Genomic DNA, 24,661 nt, shown 5'->3' on the forward strand with positions numbered 1-24,661 from the left:
AATGAAAGACTAAATGCCCCCCCGGCTGTTGTGTTCCATACACATTTAAATGAGTTCTAATATTTTGCATTTAATTTATACAATAAATGATTTTTATAGAATCTAACCATATGTCTTGCTTTCTAAAATTCTCCTCCACATTTTCTCCCATAAAACCATTAGAAATTTAAAGATAACATTTCAACATTAGTGAGATAAAGAAGAACAACTGAACACGTGAAGAGGTCAGGGTTTTCTACCTTTTATTGGAGTAGACACATTTAGAGAATTTGTTCAATGGATCAGAAACATGTTAATTCAATTTTTCTCATTATAGAAGATTCTGTCAAAAGAATAATTATCCATGAATTTCATGTGATATTGAAAGTTCACATTGTCTTTCCCCCCGCCACCCCCCAGAGGAGAACAAATGGATTTTTTTGGGAGGCATACATAAAAATCATTCAACAAAGATTTACAAACTATCTATTTCATAAGTTAGAGCAAGATAATATGGGATATTCAGGGATGTGTGAAACCGTAGACTCAGTACTCAAAAGAAACCCATCGAATGAAAAAGAAAATGTCAGTATAAAGTTATAATTCAGGGAAGATTTAAAGAAAGAAACTATTATATTTTAGAGGATGTAATTCAAATAAATGAAAGCTTGCACTATTTTAAACATGAGCAGTTTCAGCTTCATATATACATTTTAAATGTCCCTATAATAGATAAGTTGAGGCTTTAGCATTATTTTTTAGAAGATAGTCTTTTAGGTTTATTTAAATTATCTTAAAGTCATATAAATATGCATTCTAAAGGTCGCTTTAATAGATAACTTGAGATTTTAGCCTTATCTTTTAGAAGGCATTCTCTTTTAGATTTAAATTATCTTAAAATAATACAAATAGAAATTTTAAAAATTATTTTTTAAACCATGAGAAGATGCAACCCAGGCATTGTATTACATTGTTAGTAAGTTGTCTTCTTTGCCTAAGGGCTGAATTTGCTTCTATCTAAAAACAGAACTTTGGTCTTTTAAATAATTTTTCTTTAATAACGATGTTTTAAAGTTAGACTACTAATACAAAGTAAAGAGCAAGAGACGTTTTTAATTAAAAAAAGAAAATACAGAGTAGCTTCGGAATTGAAAGCACTGGCTTCAGTTCATCCAAGCATCACAAATGTAAGTTTGTAGTAGAAGATCTGTGACCTAACCCTCATTCCCCTGTCAAATTCTTGCCCTCCGAAATACGAAATGTGTAATGTAAGGCCTAGTAATTATGAGAAGTATATTGAAAGATTTCCCCTGCATTTAAACAATTTTATATAACCTTTAGATGGTCCCAGCAATCCACATAATGGATAATATTTAGTCGATGACATGGACAGTTACATGTTTTAAAAATTGGAATGTTCTTCAGTGATGATTCCTGCTGTGCTCTTGGTTTTCTCAAATGAGTTGCATACCACCACTGCCTTTTAAAAATAGCCATACCCTTCTGTAATCCATAAAGCAAAACTATTTGAGCAGTAGGTCTTGCATTTTCACATTTAATAGAGCATCCTCATTGCATCCTGCTGACACAATTTCATCAGAAAAAAAACTTTCTAAAAAGACATTTTCTTTGTAGGAACTTTTCTAGCCAGCTCTTAGTTTTACAGAGAATCTAAAAATCGAACCAAGTATTCAATTAAACCATGGCTGTATTGTAAGATCTCTATTGGGTTCTCTGACTTCAAATGCAAGAACAATTAGAATCCTTGACCAAAATCACTTGAATTAAATCAACAATTGGATAGAGGTTAACCCAAAATTCATGAGCTTAAATAATACTCAACAAAAGCCACCAAACAATTTTAACTTGAAAATTAACTATATGGTCAGGCGCGGTGGCTCAAGCCTGTAATCCCACCACTTTGGGAGGCCGAGACGGGCGGATCACGAGGTCAGGAGATCGAGACCATCCTGGCTAACCCGGTGAAACCCCGTCTCTACTAAAAAATACAAAAAACTAGCCGGGCGAGGTGGCGGGCGCCTATAGTCGCAGCTATTCGGGAGGCTGAGGCAGGAGAATGGCGTGAACCCGAAAGGCGGAGCTTGCAGTGAGCTTAGATCCGGCCACTGCACTCCAGTTTGGGCAACAGAGCGAGACTCCATCTCAAAAAAAAAAAAAAAAAAAAAGAAAAGAAAATTAACTATATGCTTAGCATGTTGCTAGGTTTTATGTCAATACTCAGAAAAACAACAAAAAAACTCTCCTGAAACACTGTCTCTAAGACATGTGCAATCTTATGAGGCCTAAAATAAAATCTGAAAAGATATTGCAAAATGCAGCATTAAAGGGAACTATGGAAGTACATGATGTAACTAGTAATTTTACCTCTATTTGGAATTCTGTGAGGCTATGTAATCAGGCAAATTCTACAGAGTTAGAGCTCAGCTACACAGAAGGACAGAGTGGTGTTTGAAAGACAAAAGAGAAAGGGCATAGGATATATTGAAGAATAGGTTGGCATAAAGGAGGATTTCAGACCTAGGGTATAAGACTCAGAGTCCAGGGATAGTTACGCTGAAATTTTGCTCCATATGGGTAACTTCACTAGGACTTAAAAAAAAATACTTTTCCTTTGCCCTGTATGTCTCACAAAAAGATTTGATGAGCTAATTTATAAAACGAATTTTTGAACTAAGATTGTAGATTCTCAGGAAACATGAACCAAGGGTGTTCAGGACTAGACAACCAGGACTCGGAATAAAGACACAAGTCTGACTGGGAGAAAGGATTTATGTTGAAAAAAATCATAAATGTTTTAACAGGTTCTGTCTGATTAGAGACAAAATAATATAGCATGCATTGTTGTTATTGTTGTTTCAAGAAATAACAATAAAAGTCATATTGATGAGATCCAGGGTAATGGGAAAACATACTGGGAGCAAGAAGATTAGCAACAAGCAATTGAAGGTGAACACCAATGTGGTGGCATGGGCAATAAATAAATAAAAGGCAGATCTGATATTCCAAAAGAAGAATTATTAACATCTTGAAAGAAGGGAGTAGAAGATATAACCAACCTATTCCAAGATATTAGCGTGTAGGCATTGGTGACAGAAAAGGGAAGAGAGGGAATGATATGATCAACATTTATTGCTTGACTGCTCAGCAACTTCTTCTCTTTGAGTAATAGTATCTGGATTTTCTTTAAAAAGTTCACGCTTAATATTCTACTCTTGCCTGGGTGCAGTGGCTCACACTTGTAATCCCAGCACTTTGAGAGATCAAGGTGGGCTGATCACTTGAGGTCAGGAGTTCAAGCCCAGCCTGGCCAACATGCTGAAACCCGATCTCTACTAAAAATACAAAAATTAGTCAGGTGTGGTTATGCACACCTGTAATCCCAGCTGCTTGGAAGGCTGAGGCAGGAGAATCACTTGAACCCAGGATGCAGAGGTTTCAGTGAGTTGAAATCATGCCACTGTACTCCAGCCTGGGTGACAGAGCCAGACCCTGTCTCAAAAAAAAAAAAAAAGAAAAAAAAATTCACTCTTAATCCATATGATGCTAGAGAGGCAGACATTACTCCTTACCACCAGGGGTGGGCACCTAACTCAGTGAGACTCAGTTTTAGCCCTTCTGCTAAAATGTTTCATTCATACATTTACTTATGTATTTATTCATTCACCATTCATTCACTCAGGGGATATTTGAGAGTCTTCTATGTAGCAGATATTGTTCAAATCAACAATGTAGACAGAGTTGCAGTTTTCATGGCATTTATATTATTAAACTACATAGTGAGCTTTTTTTTCATAGGCTTTTTGGCCACTTTTGAAAAGTGTTCATATCCTTTGCCCACTTTTCAGTGGGGTTGTTTTACTCTTGTAAATTTGTTTAAGTTCCTTATCGATGCTGGATATTAGACCTTTGTCAGGTGCAAAGTTTGCAAATATTTTTTCCCATTTCTGTAGGTTGTCTGTTATACTCTGTTGATAGCTTCTTTTGCTGTGCAGAAGCTCTTAAGTTTAATTAGACCCCATTTGTCAATTTTTGCTTTGTTATGATTGCTTTTCATGTCTTTGGCATGAAATCTTTGCCCATTCCTATGTCCAGGATGGTATTGCCTAGGTTGTCTTCTAGAGTTTTTATAATTTTGGGTTTTACATTTAGGTTTTGGAGAAAAGGAAATAGTTATACACTGTTGGTGAGCATGGAAATTAGTTCAACCATTGTGGAAAGCAGTATGACGATTCCTCAAAGAGCTAAAGGAAAAACTACCATTTGACCCAGCAATCCCATTACTGGGAATATACTCAGAGGAATATAAATCATTCTACCATGAAGACACATGCATGCAAATGTTCATTGTAGCACTATTCACAAGAGCAAAGACAGAATCAACGCAGATTGGAGAAAGAAAATGTGCTATATATACATCGTGGAAAATTATGCAGCCATAAAAAAGAATGAGATGGAGCTGGAGTCTATTATCCTTAGCAAACGAATGCAGAAAACCAAATGCTACATGTTCTCACTTATAAGTGGGAGCTAAACGATGAGAACTGATAAACAAAGAAGGAAACAACAGACACTGGGGTCTCCTGGAGAGTGGAGGGTAGAAGGAGGGAGATGAGCAGAAAGGATAACTATTGGGTACTGGGCTTAATACGTGGGTGATGGAATAATCCATACAACAAACCCCTGTGACATGAGAGTTTACCTGTGTAACAAACCTTCACATGTACACCTGAACCTTTATATATATATCTCTCTCTCTCACACATACACACACATATATATGTATACATACATATATAACACTGACACTATGTTATATGTAATAAGTACATATTGTTATATATGTTTTATATGTAAATCATAATTATACAATTACATATATAGTTTATGCAAAGGCCAGAAAGGCAAATGGCACGAGAATACTGTGCCTGTTTGTGGGGGCAGCAAGGAAGTCAGTGTTGTTGGAAGAGTGTGGAGAAGGAATGAACACGGGAGAATATGGAGAGGTCAAGAACAGAACAAGGAGGGCCTGTACATTGTGATCCCGCTCCAGATTTCATGTATGTGTGCTGGAAGTCAATCTATTGGGGAATTTTAAGCAACAAATTATACATCTTATAATTTTTAACACTGAGGGCACTAAAATCCCCCTCTCTGAGAAAAGAGAAATTCCTAGGAAGATAGGAGAAGACAATGGCATAATATAAAACACAAAATGATAGATGAAATAATACGGTCAGAAGTGCTTCAGAGGTTGTTTAGGGAGGGGAGATTTGGAACAGTGGTGTGGAAGAGCAGCAGGACACCTACCACACCTTGGGATCCCCAGTGCACGGCGAGTCAGAAGAAAACAAACAAAACTGTAGGAAAGGAGGTGCTCTTCCCACTGAGCTTCTGTTGGCCATTTTGAGTGAAAGTCAGAGAAAGACAAAGTAAGCGCATCTGCGATGACATCATTTGAGAATCTAAATCCAGAGCTTGCTAAGGTCTTTTGGATTATTTGATCTGTTTCCTTATTTGTTTGTTGCTGAGCAACTGAAATAACATTGACTAATACAACAATATTTGAAGGGAAAGATAATTAGTGAAAATTTAGATATACTGCATTTGAGATTTCACCAGCAAAATTAAAAGATGTTGTAGACATTCGAGGTTTGAGATTTCACCAGCAAAATTAAAAGATGTTGTAGACATTTTAGGTTTAGGATAACAGCGTTTTACCTAAGGTTTACCTTTGCTTTACTTATGGAAAAATGCATGCTATATATTTTCTTCAGGATTCTCTACATCAATAGTTTGTGCTTCTATTATTATTTTTATGATTATGTATTTTTTTAAGAGAAAGGGTCTCGCTCTATCACCCAGGCTAGAGTACAGTGGCATAGTCAGAGCTAACTGCAACCCTTGAATTCCTGTGATCAAATGATCCTCTCTCCTTAGCCTCCTGAGTAGCTAGGACTATAGGTGTCCACCAATAGACTGTGATTTTTCCACTTCTTTTATCCAAGCATGTTGAGATTTAAGACGTTTTCCTAACTGAAACTTTAAACATTTCAAAAGAATGCCATAGGCGTGAACCGTCGATTGTCTTGAATACAAAGGTGTAAATATATGTGAAATGTCTCCATAAATATCAGTATTTGGTAAGGTAGGAAACGTAAAAGGAGGTGTAGCCATTGATTTAATAAAAAGTCTAACATTTATAAATCTATTATTTAAAGGGTTCTAGTATACTCTATTGTTCATCAGGGATGCTATTTTTTCAAATCAGGAAACAGACTCAGAGAAGTTGGACAACATGGTGAAACCCCGTCTCTGCTAAAAATACAAAAAATTAGCCAGGTGTGGTGGCGGGCACCTGTAATCCCAGCTACTCAGGAGGCTGAGGCAGGAGAATCATTTGAACCTGGGAGGTGGAGGTATCAGTTAGCCAAGATCGTGCCACTGCACTCCAGCTTGGGCAACAGAGTGAGACTCCATCTCAAAAAAAAAAAAAAAAAAGGAAAAAAAAAATTGGATGCCAAATACCTAGTAAAGACAAACTCGGGACAAAGTAACAAGTTCTTCCACTCTCTTCATTTGAGAGTCAAATTGTCAACCAAAAATAAATATCTTCCCATTTATATGCAATATATTTTATTTTTGGTATTTAATATTATATATTTGAATATCAAATTCTGATGGATAATTTTTATCATATCACTTTTTAGATGTACATTTGATTTCTGGCCTATTTATTAGTACATCATGTTTTCATATTTTACTTCTCTATTTTTTTTTTCTTTTTTTCGAGACGGAATCTGGTTCTCACCCAGGCTGGAGTGCAGTGGCGTGAGCTCGGCTCACTACAAGCTCCGCCTCCCGGGTTCTCGCCATTCTCCTGCCTCAGTCTCCCCAGTAGCCGGGACTACAGGCGCCCGCCACCCCGCCCGGCCAGTTTTTTGTATTTTTTTAGTAGAGACGGGGTTTCACCGTGTTAGCCAGGATGGTCTCGATTTCCTGACCTCGTGATCCGCCCGCCCCGGCCACCCACAATGCTGGCATTACAGGCCTAAGCCACTGCGCCCGGCCTCTGTTTTTTATTTCAACAAATTTTTACAAAATCAATACTAAGTTTTCTCGTACATTTACGTAAATCAAGCTTCTTTTGTGATTATCAGCACCCAAACTCCTCTGCAGTTTTAATACAAGTAATTTAAAAGTTTGAATGACACTGTTTCCTAAAAGGAAAGAAGAATTTGTCAGCTAGGGGGCATCTTATTTAGTAAATGCTAAAGTAAAGAATAAACTGTCATAGGTCTTGAAAAGAAGCATTTTTTCATATCATTTGACTCTTTTAAAAAATCATTTATAGTTTTTCATATAGGTGTGAAAGTGAAAAAGAAGATATACAGCTGAGTTTTTATAAAATCTTTAAGACTTGAAACCTGCATCAGAAATTAAAAACTTAAAGCAAAGTTGAATCCTTTTTGCACAGAACAATATGCATAGAACAATATACTTTATAATTAAACTTTCATTTAGACAAATAGTATGCAACAAGTGCTTTGAAGATACATAAAAAATGCCAGCCAAATTTATCATTTAAATAATAAAAAATCCATATACCGCTGGGCGCGGTGGCTCAAGCCTGTAATCCCAGCACTTTGGGAGGCCCAGACGGGCGGATCACGAGGTCAGGAGATAGAGACCATCCTGGCTAACCCGGTGAAACCCCATCTCTACTAAAAAAAAATACAAAAACACTAGCCGGGCGAGGTGGCGGCGCCTGTAGTCCCAGCTACTCGGGAGGCTGAGGCAGGAGAATGGCGGGAGCCCGGAAGGCGGAGCTTGCAGTGAGCTGAGATCCGGCCACTGCACTCCAGCCTGGGCGACAGAGCGAGAATCCGTCTCAAAAAAAAAAAAAAAAAAAAATCCATATACAACAAATTGTGAATTTCATGTTCTTGCTATTAAATGTCTCTTAGAGGCAGTGATTTGTATACATGCTTAGAATAGGGTTTATTATTATAATTAAGATAGCATATATGTATCTCACAAAGCTTGATGTTAAGGAAAGTTAAAATCAATATAATAAAACGCTAAACCTATGGTTCTACTTTTAGAGTTCTTGTCTTATAAATTGTGCAACTACATACCAAAATTTAGAACTTTTAAAAAACATATTGTAAGTCACCCACAATGTTAATTTTAGAGTAAACATCACTGAAGTTTCAATAACTGAATATTTTCCACTAGGTGCACTATTTTTTCCAGCTAAAACAGTATTACAGATGGTCTAAGAGGTAGTGAAGCAAAGCATTTCTGCAAAGTACCAGACAGTAAATATTTTAGGCTTTGCAGGTCACATGCCCCTCTGTCCCATATTATTATTCTGTTTTTTAAAATACACTTGTGAAATGCAAAAATTATCCATAGTTCACAAACTTTAAAAGAACAGGCGTGACAAGATTTCTCCCATGGGCTACGGTTTGCCAGCCCATGGACTAAGAGGCTTTGAAATTAAATCTTTCTTGCAAGTTAGATAGGATGCACAAGGCTAAGACGTTCCAGCCAGTTGACATTTAAGAACCAGTAAACTTTGGAAAAGTATTTTGTAATCACTTGGAGCATATAATTTACCAAACTGGAGGAGACTATATAAAGTATTAGAGGTATGCTATGTTTGATGCATGAACTAACATTTTTTCCTCAAATGTACTATTATGGGTTTGAAGTGTAACAAAAATTATTCTGATGAGAATAAGTATATTTATTCCTAACTAAAACCTCATTTTTTAGGAGACCTAACATAAAAGATCACAAGCTCCTATAGCGAATGAATGAGACTCCACATCTTCAAGTAAAGGTTTTCCTTAAGACTAAAAAAAGTGCCTAAAACAATTAGCTATTGTGTAAGTAAATCTAGGAAGAGCTTTCCGCGTACTGACAACAGGTCTCACAGGTGGCAAATTATGTGAGGGAAACAACAAGAATGACTTGAATAAAGTGAGAGATCTTATTTGCTTAAAACATAAAATGACTTTGTGGCATTGAAACACATATTGACTATTCTTTATGTCAATGTACTAAACTTGTGATCATTATAATCACATCCCTTTAATTGAAATTTTATTTCTTGAAAGATCTTAGATTTTATTTTTCCCATGCTAACAACTTATACCAAAATGTTGAAATAGATTTTCCATTTTGCGGCCTTAATGTGAGTTTCCAGGACTAGCTATATTCCCTGCTGAGGCAGGAAGATACGAAGGACCTTCACAAAATACTGCACCTGTTACCCTTCCAATTTGGCCTCTTCCCCTGGAGTCTCTGCTCATCAGTTTTATCTGGCTGGCCTCCCATATCCTGTGGGAATCAGCTCAGACAGCACTTCCTGACAGGAGGGACCTTGCCTCACCACCCCTCAATCCCCTTGTTCCATAGGGTGCCTCATAGTAGGAGATCAGCAGGACTATTTTTCTGAGTACCAGTCAGGACTCTACTGATCAAAGCAGGATCTAGTCAAAACAGAATGCGATATGGGAGGGGGGCAGAGAAGTGCTGGATACAGAAGGGCAGGGTCCTTGGCGAGGGCTCCACCCTCAGGCCTGTGCCCAGGGAACTAAGTGCAGACAGGCATTCCTGTTTTTGCGCTCAAATGTTGCATTTTCCAAGACCACTCTGGCTGGCACACCCCTCATCCTATGCCTATAAAAACCCCGAGACCCTATAGCGGACACAGACACAAGTGTCTGGACATCGAGAGGAGCAGAGGAGTGGAAGAGCACACTGGAATTCGACCGAGGGCAGTTGGAGGAGAGTCCAGTAGGTGGGTGGCACAGATCCAGGGGAAGACCACGTTCCCACTCCATCCCCCTTCTGACTTTGCCATCCACCTCGCTGACACCTGCCCCCACTCAGTAAAACCTTATACCCATTCTCCAAGTCCACATGTGATCTGATTTTTCTGGTACACCAAGGCAAGAACCCAGGATACAGAAAGCCCTCTGCCTTTGCAATAAGGCAGGGGGTCTAATTGACCTGATTAACACAAGCCACCTGCATATGGCAAAAATAAAAGAGAACAAGGTAACACACACACCCATTGGGGCTTCAGGAGCTGTAAACACTAAACCCTAGATATTGCCATGGGGTTGGAGTTCCATGACCTGCCCATCTGCATGCTCCCACTACGGGTTTGAGCAGGGTATCACTGAAGAAGTGAGCCACATCCCTATCACACACCCTGTGAGGGGGAAAAGGGAAAAGTCCCGTTTCAAATGCAGTAAATAAACCAGCTAAAACCAAGATGGCAAAGAAAGCAACCTCTAGTTGTCCTCACTGTTCATTATCCGCCAATTATAATTCATTAGCACACTACAAGGCACTCCTACCAGCACCATGACAGTTTACAAATGCCATGACAATGCCAGGAAATTACCTTACATGGTATAAAAAGAGAGGAATCTTTGGTTCCTGGAAGTCCCCACTCCTTTTCTAGAAAATTCATGAATTACCTGGCCCTTATAGCATGTAATTAAGGAGTAGCTATAAATATAGCTAGCCAGCAATCTACAAGTGCTACTCTGCATATGTCCTGCTCTGTCTATGGAGCAGTCATTTTTCCCTACTCTGTTCCTTTAATAAACTTGCTTTGCTCGCACTTCACTCTGTCAGCTCACTCTTGAATGCTTTCCTGTATGAAGCCAGTAACTCTCCTGGCTAAGCCCCAATTTGGGAGTTTGCCTGTATCAAGAGCATCCTGTGTTTCTTTTTCTCTTCACTCAATTGTGATGACTTCATTATGTTTTTGATTAACTCCCTGACTGATTCAGAAGTATGTAAGTAAGCTGTGAGGTTTCAGACCACAGCTCTTTGGTCCCTGTGTATCTGATGACCATAGTGTTCAGTGGTCAATACATGTGCTTAAGTAAATGAATATAAATGTGTATTTCCAAATTCTCATCTATTTACATTTCATAGGCTCTTGTTATTTGTGGATGCACAAAAACCAGTTATGTTAGCATTGCTACTTAAAAACCATATATTTGGTAATATCTCACAGGAAAAAAAATAGAGCATGCTAGACTGACTCAGAAAGACACCAGGGTAATGTATAAGGTTTTCCTAGTTGTAGGGGGATGCCATTATAATTATGTAATGTGGCTAGGTGTCAGAGATCACAGGATAAAAAGAAAACAATCATGCAAAAATCTGGAGAGAATTGCTACAAGAGATGTAAAAATTAACCCTCTACCCCAATCATATCTAGCTTGTTCACTTGGGTAATTCACTTGAACTCTGCTAAAAATATACTCTTTTTGATTGCAAAACCATGTCAAACATTGTGAGACATGCAAACATATTCCATATATATATATATATATATATATATATAAAATGCAGTAATATCCTCTTTGGACCCTACTGCTCGTGACCCAAATAAATACATCTTGTCTTCTTAATTTTGTCAATATTCTGAAAGCGTTTTAGAATCATCATACTAGAAGCATTAATTAAGAACAGTATTACTTTGCAAGCAATAATTTGACTTTGAAAATAAAGTAAAATCTTAAAAACCTGATTCTTGATTCCTTCTGTTTATTCTTTAGGGGCATCACGTGATGATGGTATTCAATAGGTTTCATTCTTTGAAATGATCATTTCAAAGAAATGGTGATCATTTGTTCTCAGCCTACTCAACCAGTGGACCGTCTTTTTAATGGCTTTACTGCCTCCCACAGTTTATTTATCTCCATTCTAAGTCCCTGGCAGAAGAACGATGGATTCCTTTCTTACTCTCTGACTCCCTCTTCTTCCTTCTCTCCAACTTCCTTCCTTTTCCTCTCTTCTTTTTTTCTCTTTCTCTCTTTCCTTCCTTCCATCTTTCTTTTTTCCTTCCTTCCCTCCTTTCTTGTTTCCTTCTTTCCAGTGCTTTACTGTAATACATGATTGTTTTTTGCCCACATCTCATTTCAGTATAGAAGGAAAAGGGCAGAGGAGCACTGTTCCACACAGTCATTCAGGGATCCAGGCTCACTTCATTTGGTTCTCGTCATCAACATCTGATTCTCAAGTCCACCACAGAAACAGAAGACAAAACATATAGGAATGAACTTAGGGTTTATGGCCAGATTTGATAGAGAAAATATCACTTCTGCACACATTCCATTGGTCATGTATCATACTAATCATAACCTCAGTGTCCAAGAGACTGGAATATGTGCTACGGAAGGAAAGTGAAACATATTTGATAAATGTATAGTGAGGTTACATGATGCTCATCTTAAAATTCTGTGCTTACCTATATCATAATACTTATTATAATGAAGAGTAAAATTATAATGTTTATTATTTGATCTCTCAATGAAACTGCAGACTGTTCAAGGAGCAATACGTCATTTTTTAAAAAGAGAATGATAATAATTTTTAATACAGTAAACTGAAAACAAGTGAATAATTTGATTGGTTTTGAGAAATGTATTGACCCATGTGATCCTCACTCCCTATCAAGATATAGAACGCTTTATTATCCCAAAAATTAGTCTCATCGATCCCCTCAGTAAATATCTTTTCAATTAATGCCACTCCTCACCCTATGCATACAACTTTTCTGATTTCTATAACCATAGTTAATTTTGCCTTTTGTTTTGACAGAGTCTTGTTCTGTTGTCCAGGCTGGAGTGCAGTGGCATGGTCTCAGCTCACAGCAACCTCCATCTCCCAGGTTCAAATGATTCTTCCACCTCAGCCTCCTGAGTAGCTGGGACTATAGGCATGGGCCACCATGCCTGTCTAATTTTTGGTTTTTGTTTTTTGTTTTTTGTTTTTTTTTTTGAGACGGAGTCTGCCTCTGTCGCCCAGGCTGGGGTGCAGTGGCTAGATCTCAGCTCACTGCAAGCTCCGCCTCCCGGGTTTACGCCATTCTCCTGCCTCAGCCTCCCGAGTAGCTGGAACTGCAGGCGCCCGCCATCTCGCCCGGCTAGTTTTTTGTATTTTTTAGTAGAGACGGGGTTTCACCATGATAGCCAGGATGGTCTGGATCTCCTGACCTCGTGATCCGCCCGTCTCGGCCTCCCAAAGTGCCGAGATTACAGGCGTGAGCCACCGCGCCCGGCCTAATTTTTGTATTTTTAGTAGAGATGAGGTTCACCCTCATTGCCCAGGCTGGTCTCGAACTACTGACCTCAAGTGATCTGCCTACCCTGGCCTCCCAAAGTGCTGGAATTACAGGCAAGAGCCTCTGCACCTAGCAAATTGTGACTTTTTTGAACTTCATAATAAAGTAATCAAACATCACTGGCTTCTATCACTCAGAATAATTTCGTTTAGATTTCCCCATATTGTTACTATTAGTAGCACATTTCCATTTTTCTGTGTACTATTTCATTGTATAAGTTTAGTATAACCTGTATCTATTTTTGTGTTGATAGATACTGGGATATTTCTGGGTTTTTTTACTAGTATAAATAAAATTGCTGTGAGCCTTTGTTATAAATGCCTAGGAGAAGAATTTCTGGGTGACAGAGTGGATGCATATTTGAATTTCTGAGATATTGACAAAAGAAGTTTTTCAGATGATAATCTAATATAGCATCAGAGATCTATTTTAAATTTGTTTCAAATATATTATTTTTCTTTCCAAACTTCCTTTAATTTTTTCTTTATCCTTCATGTCAAGTCATAAGAAAGGATGAAAATAATTAGATAAATGCTACCCATTTTGTGATGTTTTAAATAAATATTTAGACAAACTAAGAAAAACAAATGTAACATTATGAATCTTAGCAATGTTAAAATACAACCTAAGAGGGAGAGGTTTGGAGGTAGAAATGGATAAGAAAATGTAGAAGGAAGGACATGGCAAATAATATACTCATCTTCCAAGTGAAGAGTCAAATGATATTACCAAATTTGACAGAAGAGTAGACCAATTTGAAAGCATATTATTAAATATAACAAAATTAATCAATAGAGAATTAAAAATATTTTTTTGAGACAGGGTCTTGCTCTGTAGCCCGGGCTGAAGTGCAGTGGTATAATAACAGCTCACTGCAGCCTCAAACTCGTGGGCTCAAGCCATCCTCCCACCTTGGCCTGTTAAACTGCTAGGATTACAGACATGAACCATCACGACCGGTCTTAATATAACTTCTAAAAAAGGTCAGGTGTGTGGAAAAGTAAGGTAGCTAACTAGTAATTGACGCAAGAAGTCATTAACCAATAGGTACTTTCTAAGTTGATAAGTGAACAAATTGATATAAAAGTATAAAGGGAGAGTGGAACAGGAAATAAGAAGATATTGGGGGAAAAAAACTTTGCCATTAAATGAACTTATTTCTCTACAAATTGATTAAAAATACTTACCTATATGCTAGTTTGAAAAAGATATGAAAAACCAAAAACAATGTTGCATAGGAGGGTGTCTAAAAATTTGGCTTTAAAATCTCTGGCATATCACATAATTGCAGACAGAATTAGTTGCAAGGTTCATCTTACCTGTTAAAATAAAATCTAACCAGTTGCTTGAAGAAGCATAATACTCAAGGCACTGAGTCCAGAAAGAAACCTCCCAAATCCTCACATAAAAGAAACTATGCTACATAAAGAATGAAGTGTTCAAGAATATCTGTATAAAGTCAGCAACAAATTTCATAGGAAATACAATATAGTTTTCCTCATTGTAGCCCCATGGAAAAATGCTAAACCTCAATTCAGTAAACACAAATTTAACCAATACTTTTGATGCAGGTGTTCAGCTCCCTACTGACAAGCTTACTCTAGACATTGTTTACAGTATCTAGAACAGATTGCATTGCCCTCAGGTTATTTTCCAAAACCATTGCTTTTCGCAGGTTTTTTCATAAGTATTAATGACAGCAAATATGATAATATACTCCTTGGAAAGTACCTGGGATAAAATATTTTTCTAAATGTGGAACCAAGTGCTTTTTATAAGCATACAATTAACAAAATTATCAAGTTTTAGTTAATGTGAGAATTATTTGTGATATCAAGGTAAATTACCATCTTTCAACTTTATCTTTTTCAAAATGTGAGATTCTTTAGTTGGATAAATTTATGCCATGAAATATTAATAATTCTAATACTAGATGTAATGTCTGAGTTGAGGATTAATAACTTTACTCTTCCTCAATTTAATATGCATCCATTTTTATTATCTATTGCATGATAATATATTCTCAAGGTAATGTTTCTTCAGAATATAGAAGGGTCAAAATAAGTGACAATTCCTAGGTCTACAGAAGCCATTTTTTCCAATATACTTGGATTTCATCTTTCATGGGAAGAAAAAAAACCTTTTTACATTATGTTTCTCCGTTTGTACTATGCCTAATTTTCTATTCCCTTTCACTGCAAAACTTCTCAAATAAATGGTGTCTGCTCTGTTTTTCCCTCCTCTTCCATGCTCTCTTTAAGCTTTAGCAATTTGTTCATTGCTGTTTCTTCTTTTGGAATAAATCAGAAAAATCACTCACAATGAAATAACTGATGATAATGAAGTAATCTTTTTAAACAATTTTTCTTGAATATTTCCCTTAGCCATCTTCTCCTGGAATCTTTCTCATTCAAGAACATATCTTATTTTGCACATGTCTGTTTGATTTCTGATTTCTTCTCTTTATCTTCATTGGATTTGTTTTCTTCTTCTATGGATTATTAAAGGTCATGTTGTTCTTGCTACTTCCTCACAGGTGACATCATCTGCTTTTTTTGTCTTCAAATGTAAGTTCAACAAGAATATTTTGCTGTTATTATCTGTTTCCTTCACTACCTAGAATTATTTTCTGACCTCCTGAGAGCCTGGTTGCTTTATGCATAATCAGTCCAATCTAGAAATATCTCAAATGTGTATTTATTGACAAACGGATTAATAAAGTGTGGTCTAGCCACAATCTACTACTCAACTGGCTTTCTTCCACAGCCCAACAAGGGAGAAATCCTACTTGGGCTGTTTATTCCCATCTTCTCATCCAACTCTTTTCTCCCTTGTTCCATTAGCTATACCTCTATGATGCCCCTGTATTCCTTAACATCTCTCTCGGCCTCTACTCTTTCAACGAAACAAGCCTAAAGTCTTGATTTCAGAGAAAAAATAAAGAAAACAAAAAACTCCACCAAATGTCTTCTAACTAACTCACCTTTCTAGTTCACTTCTTCAATTACAACATTGCATTATTTTTTATTGACCTCCCACACTTCTTGAAGAGACAATTTCATATCCAACTTCTAAGGATAGAAGTACATTTCCATCTCTCTTCTATTGCCCTACATGTAGTCTCCTGCACTAATAAAATGAAATCTAAGCCTTCTTTATTAGTTTTAACCCTAGGGAATCTTTTTGGTGCAGTTGGTATCCTTGTAATGCCTTTTCTCCATGAGACTGATCCCATTTGTATCCTGGCACAAGAATTGCGGACTTTTTCAACCCAACCTCCTTCTAGGAAGTCTCATTCCAATCCAAATATTGGAGATTGATTCCCATATCCACATCTCCAGCTCTAAGTTGGATTTTGAGATCTAGGCCTGAATTTCCAACTTTCTATTAAACATCTTTATTTAAATGGCTGCAAGATGTTTAAAAAATGTCTTTTTATCATCAAAACTGTGTTTATTTTCTATTGTCCTCCCACACCATTTGCTGATGCTGCCATCCTCCTAGTCCTCCAGCCAGAATCTCTGTCGCATCCATGGCTCTTGTTCTTCCTCACTCACCTTCACAATGTCACAGGTGCTGGCGGTCCTGCCTCTCCAGTAATGGCTTTTCATGCGTGTGGCCACTGTATCTGGCCAAACCTTCCTACTCCCCTGACAGCTCTCAGAATGCTCTCCCTGCTTCCAGTCTCTCCTCTAATTCACTTTATATACTATTCAAAAGGGAAATCTTTTTAAATGAAAATTTCAATCTGTGAGAACCAAATTACTTAACCTAAAATGAAGATGCAGGTTGCCTTTTGTTCATACTTTGGCAACTCAATAAGTTGAAATAATGATTTGCACAATTATCACCGTATGTTTTGTTTATGGGATGATAAATGATTCACTTAACAGATTCTTTTCAACAAATTAACATAACTGACTTAACTGAAGAAATATGTTTGTTATATTGGTGTCATTTACATACAAATATTGGGTTGTTTTTAGAATTTGAGTTAAGTAGCTGGTTATAGAGCTTCTGATTTACAGAAGATCTATACAGTTTCCATCTTTAATGCTTTCTTTTATCAGGAAAGATTATCCACTTCCTGTGCAATGTGATGGGTATTACTTGAGTGATGCTATATTCCCTTGTACATATGAAAATTTTATTTGCTTTCTAAGCTGAATAATTTAAAACTTTAAATAGATGGCCACCACTTTAACTTCTGAACACATTTTCCTCAATTAAGGGGAAGAAAAAGTGACATGAGGAATAAGCACACATTGAAGATAAGGAAGTCCTCTGATGTAAAGCTATTGTCATCAAACGTTATCCAGAGCAACTTTTTTTTTCTTTGTTCTGTTTTGTTTTGCTTTTCCTCCTGGAGTAATCAGGAGAGATAGATGCAGGTTTGCAATAATTTTTAGGACTATTGCTTTTAGCACTGAGACAAAGCTAATAAGCAATGGGTTTTGTTAGCCAATTACATACAAACAGAGATTCTGAGGAATAAAACAGTAGAGAGCTTATTTTGAATCTGCCTTTTTGAATAAGTGTATCAAAAAGTCCTCAAATCAAGGAGGAAGACTTAATAGTCATTAGCTTATTTTGAGAATAAAACAGTGGTAATTAAGTCTATTTTATTCAAGTTCTTGTTGGAAAATATCCTGTGAAACAAATCAGGAGAAAGGTAGGAATGATAGCATCCTGGGGAAAAATAAAAAGAAAATGAAAGAAAATCTCTAACAGGAAAAAAAAGATATTCCAAGAATAAACTCAGTGTTATTTGAGATGATGTATTCATTTCCATATTTAAGTATTATTATAAATATTAAGGAAACATTTATGAATTACATAAAAATTCTAAAACATTTTATATTTCTTAGCAAAAATTAAATCGATGGAAAAAGCATATGCCATTCATAACGTGTTTTTCATTTATTTAGATGTGGTAATATTTTGTTAGTGCAAAAAGCAAACAAAATTATACTTTGGGATCCTGTCATCTTATTTATATAATTTTGATATTAGTATTCTACTGTCATTTCTTTTACTCAGATACAATCTATCTATGTTTCACACAAACACCTATGCATTATAATGCTTTCATACATATTTCAGGATCCTATCTTCAATTTTATATACACTATGAACTTTCAAACAATGTAAATACATTCATATTTCGAAATCCATAAAAAAGATGTCAGACTGGGCACAGTGGCTCCCAGCACTTCGGGAGGCTGAGGCAGGTGAACCACTTGAGGTCAGGCATTCCAGACCAGCCTGGTCAACATGGTGAAACCCCGTCTCCACTAAAAAGGCAAAAATTAACCAGGCGTGGTAGCACACACCTGTGATTCCAGCTACTCAGAAGGCTGAGGCAGAATTGCTTGAGCCCAGGAGGCAGAGGTTGCAGTGAGTTGAGATCGTGTCACTGCACTTCAGCTTGGGTGATACAGTGAGACTCTGTCTCGAAAAGTTAAACAGTATATAAAAATTAAAACAACAACAGCAACACACCTATGTCAAACAAGCACATGCTTTAGCTATCTGAGATATATACATGTAATGTATACACCTACACACAGAATGAGAGAGACAGGGACTTTAAATCACATAATAATTTCTAAGTTTGATGGGTTTTGCCTTTAGATTTAATTTGAAATAATTTTAGACTCACATAGTAGTTGCAAAAATAGTTGATGATATGGCTTGGATATGTATCCCTACCCAAATCTCATGGGGAATTGTAATTCCCAGCGTCGGAAGTGGGACCTAGTGGGAGGTAACTGGATCATATGGCTGGTTTCTTTGCCCCTCCCCTCCCCTCCCTTCCCCGCCTTTCTTCTTCCTTTCCCTTCCCTCCCATCCCCTCTTCCCTCTCCTCCCCTCTCCACATCTCCCCTCCCCTCCCCTCCTCTCTCCTTTCCTTCTTATCTTTTCTTACATAGTCTGGCTCTGTTTCGCAGGCTAGAGAACAGTGGCGTTATTTCGGCTTACTGCAACCTCGGCTTCCCGGATTCAAGCGATCCTCCTGCCTCAGCCTCTGGAGTAGCTGTTATTACAGGGGCACGCCACCACACTCGGCTAACTTTTTGGTATCTTTAGTAGAGATGGGGTTTCACCATGTAGGTCAGGCGGGCCTTGAACTCCTGACCTCAAGTGATCCACCTGCCTCGGCCTTCCAAAGTGCTGGAATTACAGGCATGAGCCACGGTGCCCAGCCACATATGGGTGCTTTCTAATGGTTTAGCAAGATCCTCCTTGGTCGCGATAGCGAGTTCTCATGTGATGTGGTTGTTTAAAGGGTGAGGCACCTCCCCCTTACTCTCTTCCTGTCAGTCCAAGCATCAGAAGCGCACGCTTCCCCTTCACGTTCTGCCATGATTGACGGTTTCCTGAGTCTCTCCAGAAGCTGAGCAGATGCCAGCACCATGCTTGCTGTACAGCCTGTGGAACTGTGAGCCAATTAAGCCTCTTTTCTTTATAATTTACCGAGTCTCAGTATTTCTTTATAACACTGTGAGAATGGACTAATACAGTTGAGTTCCTATGTAACTTTCCCCCGTTTCCTCCAATAATAACATTCTACACAATATGGTACAACCATGAAAGCCAGAAAATTGACATTGGCACAATAAAATTAAGTAAACTGCAGACTTTATTCCCATTTAACTAGTTTTTATGTAAACTTTTTTGTTGTATACAAGTTTTACCAGTTGTATAGATTCGTATAACCACCACCACTGCAATTGTGATATAGATGTTCAGTTTCCCAAAAGCAATTCTTTCACTTTAAACGTAATACAAATTAGCAGAATGTGCTTGAGAAAATCAGTTTGGCTGTCATTTTTTAATTTAGTCCTCACTATAGCGTCCATTTTTTAAATTTCTTGCCACTGATGGGCCAATTTGTGACTGTCATTGGATTAGATACTGGATACTACATGTTCATAATAAGCATATAAAGAAAAAAAAAAGACTATATCTAAAGACTATGATTAAGTTCTGAATGAGACAGGGTGTTCCCAGCTGAGTTTAAACTGGACCATGAATAGGAGATTCGGGAAATAAACAGTAACTTATCTCCGGCTTGGTCCTATAAACTACACGTGCAAATTAGTAAACCAAGAGTAGAGGGAAAGTGTGTGAATAATAGGCTTTTAAAAAATAATTTTAAGGTGAATACCAAATAAGTTTGGCACATGAGGACTCAGTTACATCTCCAGTGGTGACTGCAGGTGACTCAGAAGGCAACTGGCAGTAAACTTGATGCCCAAGGAGGGCAGAAGCCTAAAAGATGTCGGGAGTAACTAGGAGTTATGGCTGAAGAGTGGCAGATCCTGGCAGAACAGACTTAGTGATGAAAAAATTCTCTGGTTCATGATGCCAAGAAATTAGTGGTTGCTAGGGGTTCAGGAGGAATACAAGTGGAAGTATGTGAGGCTACAAAATGACAACAGGAGAGATCCTTGTGGTGATGGAAATATTCTGTATTCTTAACACATCAAAGTGAATATACTGGTGGTGACTCTAGTGTTACAAGATGCCACTGGAGGAGACTGGATAAAAAGGATACGTGGCATCTCTCTAAAGTCTTTCTTACAAAGGCAGGTGAAACTGTAATCATTGCACAATAAAAATTTAATCTAAAAGATTATATGTTAAGCATGATAAATGGGTCCTTGTACTATCAAAATTTATGCCTCAGAGTTGTTTTTTTTGTTTGGTCTCAAAATGATATAAAATTTCTAAACAAATCTTAGCACATGTAGGGAGAGAAACAAGCATGCAATTGGAAACTCCCTCTTCAGTGCATGAAGCTATCAGTTGCCTTGCCCACGTTCATCTCAGGCTTCTTCCTCTTTTAATATCCCTAAAGTTGAACAACACGATAAGGTTCTAAAAGCTTCATTCTTTTATGCAAATGTTTATCATGAAGCAAGGAACCCCGAACTCTGTACTGCAAAAGACAGGCCTATAAGTTTTTTAAAATCATCTCTTCAAATTAATTCCAAGTTATGATTAATGATTCTTGGTTCCATAGAAAATAAACCAGTGACCTCTATTAAAAAGAAGAGAGTCAATGAACACCAAATATGTACACCAAATATAATTCATTAGAAACATGCAAGTGACCAGCACGGTGGTGGTTGATGAATATAATATAATGAAGTTCTTTGATTAAGAGGATAAATATCTCCCAAGAAGATACTACTCCTATGTCTGTTTTCCAATTTGAAGGAAAAAAAAAATACTTTGGCAAATTCCACAAGAATGATATTCAAATTGGGATACAATTAGTTTAAATATTTTGTTATAGATAGAACAATAAACAAGTTCATTGTGTGTTTTCATGATGGAAACACATTAACAGAATTTTCTCCAGAGATCTTATTTTATATTTAGGTTAATAATAAAAAATAAGAACCATGTGTTTGTGTATGTGTATATATAGCACATATACTTGTGTGTGTGTATATAGTACATATATAAACACATATATAGTACAATATATGTGTATATAGACAAAGTACATATATATGTATTATAAATATGTAGAATTTATGTATTATGTTTGTAGATAACCCTGAACACTTCTGCATAGTGAAAATCCAGGCCAGTGGGGAAACTTTGCCATAAACACAAATATGGAGAAGCAGAAAGTGGGCTTCACATGATCAATTTTGGGTGATTTTCTAAGGGACGTTGAGTAGGAAGCTCTTCAAACTTGTATTTCTGGAATAGTGAACTCGTTACAGCTGTGGACTGATCTAGGCGTCATTGTAGATTGCTCCTGGCAGGCAGTGACTCACAGAGCTCTTACAATGAAATCAGGGACCAAGGAAATGAAATGGGAAGCTTTATCTCTGAATTGTAAAATTCAGTGTTTCTATGAGATACTGTTTGTAATTCTGGTCACCAATCGCAGCAAAGAAATAACAAAACTCTGGAAGGTCTAGATAGGGTCTACAGGATAGCTAAAGTGGCCAAAAGAATATAGAATCTTTCATAAATATAAAAATATGAAAAACTTGAAAATATTTTCATGACAAAAAATAAAAAAAAAGAGAAAATACGATTGCATGGCCATACCTAAAATATGTTCATAAATACATAAATGTCAAGTACATGAGTGTCCTTCATGGTTGCTGAAGTGTTCTATCTTTAACCCTCTGTGGGTTAAAAATTGATTTAGATTTGATGAATGCAAATAAGAAATTGTTTAAAAATATTCAACGGTTTAAAAGCTTAGGAGAAAAACAAGGTGTTACATGACTGAGGCAACATTTGGAGATAACAAAAACCACAAGGAGGTAAAGCATAATAAGATTAAGTTTGTTGAATGTTTGTGTAAATATCTTTAAGTTCCAAAGTGAGATAAACCAGTAGGAGGAGGAAGAGAATTTAAGAACACCTTGATTTGGAGAAGCCATGAGGTTGTTTTTTAACTGTGAGAAAAGTGAATGAAGTGAGACACATGACAACACTATTTTGACCTTAGAGCGAATTATTGGAAACTAAATATTCATGCTCAGGGGAGTAATAGCCTTATCTTTTACTTAGACCAGGATAGTGGTAGTCTGAAAAATATGTCATACAAAAAACTGGCTAAAAATCAAAACAAAAACCCTGAGCATTTTAATTGGACCTATGAAATAATGATGTCTATAGAATACATAATTAAAAACAACAAGGGAGTCTGTGGAATTCTGACAGTGAATCAGCTTCTAGAATAGAGACATCCAGTCTTTTGGCTTCCCTGGGCCCATTGGAAGAATAATTGTCTTGGGCCACACATAAAATACACACACTAATGATAACTGATTAGCTTAAAAAGAATTGCAAAAACAACATAAGGTTTTAATAAAGTTTACAAATTGGTGTTGGGCCACATTCTAAAGCGTCCTGGGCTGCATGTGGCTCGTGGACCCTGGGTTGGACAAGCTCGTTCTGGAACTTTTGGATGCGCATTGAACTTGCGTTATTCCTCATGTAATCGTGTACTCATTTCAGGATTTTTTCAAAAGTGTGCATCCAAAACCTTGGGTACCGGGTTGTCTCATTTATTTTAATCACAAAATACTGAAAAATGGTAACAAATGCATCGTAATAATAATATTGCTAAGAACATGAAACTACATTCTTTCTTTGTTGCCCAACCTTAGTGTTCTCTGTGTGTATCCCACACCATGCCTTTCTCTGTTTTCCTAGATTTATGCTGGGATGAAGGAAATATTCAATTGACTTCTGAAACTATGTTCAAACTTCCCAGCCCCTGACATATTTTAAAAAGTATTTTTAAAGGCAAAATTATTTAGAAAAACCTGTTGTTGATGACACAATATTCCTAGGTCATTATAGGAAGCAGGAGGTGAGCTGTGTTATCTCATTGGTCTAAATTTCCTATCAAACTGGGCCTCACACAGTATATATGAATAACAGCAAATGCACTAAGAATGCAGCAGTGTGGCAGACTGGTATTTTCCTCCAGATGACAGCATTAAGTGGATCAACTCAAATAAGGGAGAACTCCATATAACAAGGAGATATGGGGCCCAGTGGTTTTGTGAGCTGTATAGTGTTTCAATAAGACAATTAACAATCAAGGTCAAGATATAGCTTACCCACATCTATCATTCCAGACTAGACCCTTTTACCCTGTTAGCCTATCTATTGTGTTATTAAATTTATCCTAATTGGGCATTCAAAATCCAGTTCCACACCAGTTCAATGAAGTCTATAAAACAACAGAAAAATATTCAAAAATAGACTATATTAAATATTTTTAAACAGCTTATATAAATCGTTAGAAGCCTTCACTGCTATCTTGGTGATGATTACATCAAGTGTAATAGCTCATCCTAGGATTTGGGATCATCTATGATATTTGCAAAAGCTATTTTTTCCCAAGCAACTATCATCACCTACAAACATTATATATTTCATCTATACTATACTATATACTGTAATACTGTACTATTCTATACTATACTACTCCATTGCCTTAATCCTGTTTTATATTCTTCATTTTCTCATGCTACCTGCTATAGCCAGAACATTTCTTTCCACTTAATTTTTTTCTAGCTAAATTCCATGTATCATTGATGACCTCTGTCAGCAACTATCTCTTTTATACCCCAATTTTGACGAGAACTAATTAGTTGTGAGTTCTTCCTGCTCTGAAACATCATTATTACACGAAATACTTTCTGCTTTGTACTGTAAAGATTCACACACGTGTTTCATTCTTATATTATATTTGAACCATGTTGACTAGGGATTAACCATTTTTATTCATCCGTATTCCTTTTACCTAGATTTCTGCCTTACACACAATAGGCAGAAGGGTCATTGAGCATAAAATGAATTAATAAATAATAAGTCCTTAATATCAAGATCATGATGAATATTCCAATACTGACAGCTCCACCCATGACACCAAACACAAGTAAAATTTAACCTATAAAGAAGCCCTTCTAGGAAGGTTATATGGATACTGATGCGGGGTCTTTTTTT

The 24,661-nt window shown here is 36.9% G+C and overlaps 1 protein-coding gene across 1 annotated transcript in view; it reads right to left on the reverse strand.

The window, feature by feature from the left end:
- CNTNAP2 (contactin associated protein 2) overlaps window positions 1-24,661 on the reverse strand; it is a 2,313,133-nt gene that overhangs the window by 1,408,479 nt on the left and 879,993 nt on the right. The gene's annotated exons all lie outside the window — the stretch shown is intronic.

Source organism: Trachypithecus francoisi, unplaced genomic scaffold (genome assembly GCF_009764315.1).
Source record: "Trachypithecus francoisi isolate TF-2019V2 unplaced genomic scaffold, Tfra_2.0 Lachesis_group4, whole genome shotgun sequence".
Classification (NCBI taxonomy): domain Eukaryota; kingdom Metazoa; phylum Chordata; class Mammalia; order Primates; family Cercopithecidae; genus Trachypithecus; species Trachypithecus francoisi.